Genomic DNA, 2,372 nt, shown 5'->3' with positions numbered 1-2,372 from the left:
ACAGCCCTTCTTTCTCCCATGATTGTTCTCTCCAAGGAGTGTATCTACCTCAGGTAAATGTTCAACTCATATGCCTGTCTTTTGTTTGGCTGGAAGGCACAGGTGTGAGTTTAATACCAGATCTGAAGGGCAGCTAGGGGCCATAGTCTCAGTGGTTCCACCAGGCTCTATCAGACCAGCAAACCTGGTCCCCCCCCACTTTTTTTTTCCAAAATGATTTTGAGTTTTGTTCCATATTGTTCTCCCTCTCTATCCAGGATCTCCTACATAGATTCCCCCTCCAAGTATTTGACAGGGGTAGCCAGACACCATCTAGTTTTTCTGGTCTCAGAGTCATACAGACTGCCAATTGCATGGTATACCAGTCACTAGGACAAATTCTTTCCATGAATCTTTGGTTTTCTTTATTCTTCTTTGCTCTGAATGAGGAGAGACCCATCATTGCATCTAGATGGCTGCTTGCAAGCTTTTAAGATCCCAGTCATTACTCGCCAAAGTAGGAGGTAGGACAATGTTTTGTGTAGTGTTATGCCAATTGAGCTTGATGTCCCCTGTGACTATGGTACTGAGCCCACAGGTTCAACTACTCAGTCCCTCTGGGTAGCTGGCTGTGACCAAGAAGTGACTACAACTTGTCCCTTATCAGCTCTACTATACACCTGGGAATTCTTACAGATCATACAAATACACTTGTAGGACCATTGTCTGCCAACCCTATACATAGTCTTGGGTACACTCCCTGCTTCATAGACATACCTAATAGTTCAGCCTGTCCACCTATCCATCCACCCATATACCCATATTTGCCTTCACTGACAATGCAGTACTCTGTGTGCAAAAGGGTTCATGTTTGTTGTATGTACCTTCCATGCACCTCTCTATGTCTTCCTCTTCCTCAGTGTCACCATGTTGATCACTCACATTTGGTACATTGCCCTTCTTTTCACTCAAATCAATACTGAGGAAGAGCCTTCCCTCCTCAACTATTCTGAATTAACTTTAGATAGCTTCTAATTGTAAAATCTTTCTGACAATCTGAAAACGATGTAAATCTAAGGTGTTAACTCAAGGACATGGCAGTCAACCATCTCTTTAAAATGTAACATCAGGTAGCCAACCCCTACCTCAGAGTTTACTAGAAGGAGATTAACATAAACTCATATATCTTTCCAGAAGGTACTAGAAAATTAGCATTTTTATCTTGAAAGTGTGAATGTAAGTATCCACTCAGCTGTATATGGGGTAAAATTCCTCTGTCATGCAGACTAACCAATTGCCTGTGATGCACATCACATTTAACATTTATTCAATAATAAAATTCTCTTTTCTTCTATTTTTGTGAAGAGGTTTTCTAGGTTGGGAGTGGATTTTGTTTTTAACTGTGTTCCCCCAATAAGCTATATATCTGATTTTACCAGCATATAAATATATATAATGGCACCGCATAGATTAATAAAAGCAGGTGAAACCAGACTAGCCCTTTACTTCAATTGTTGCCAAATCCACACAAAGCAAGCCTCTTTCTTAGTTCACTCTTGGTCTCCCTTCTACTAACTTGCAATGAAAAAAAATAGACAATATATTTGTCTCCAAAGATTAATTCCCATAAAATTAATTCCCACATCCAAAGGAGTACCTGGGTGGTGCAAACGTTTAAGTGCCAGACTACTTACTAAAAATTTGAAGCTTCAACACTGTGTCAGTTGTTGCCCAGCACCACAAAAGTGATTCAGAGACAGAAAAACTGTACCTGAGGTGGCTCAGAGACATGAAAGAGTTTTACTCTAAAAAGAGGGGGAGAGGGGCTTACAAGTAAAGGGACTTTGCATCTAGCAGTGACCAGCTGGTCAGTTTCAAAGTCTACTAAACACTTTCCTATTCTCAGAGATATTTATACCTTTGTTTGAGGAACTAACATACGGGTGTTATGAATTTGGTATGAGGTCAGTGGTGCTGGCTGGAAGTGCTCTTCATAAGACTAACTAAGGAATTTGGCCAGCAAAAGGAAAGGCAAGGGGCAGAGATGACTGAATTATCCCGCATTTGGCTGAACAGGATGGGGTCCAGGAGCCGTTTTGCAGAGCTTACCACCTTGCCCGGTACAAACACACCCAGATATGACACAGAAGTAAAGCCTGGTGTTCTGCTTCCAAAAAGTCATATGTTAAAAACCCTGTGGAACAATGGAATGCTATGCAATGCTAAAGAATAATGTAGAATCTGCAAAACACCGCATAACATGGATGATCTTGGAGGACATTATGCTAAGTGAAATAAGTCAGTCACAAAAGCACAAATATTGTATTAGTCCGTTATTGTAAAAGTTAAGGAAAGGTTTATCTATTGGAGGACATTTTCTTTGTTGGTTACCA

Source organism: Orycteropus afer, unplaced genomic scaffold (genome assembly GCF_000298275.1).
Source record: "Orycteropus afer afer isolate SDZICR_OR568_19922 unplaced genomic scaffold, OryAfe1.0 scaffold01170, whole genome shotgun sequence".
Classification (NCBI taxonomy): Eukaryota; Metazoa; Chordata; class Mammalia; order Tubulidentata; family Orycteropodidae; genus Orycteropus; species Orycteropus afer.
Note: the sequence above shows the minus strand (reverse complement) of the source record.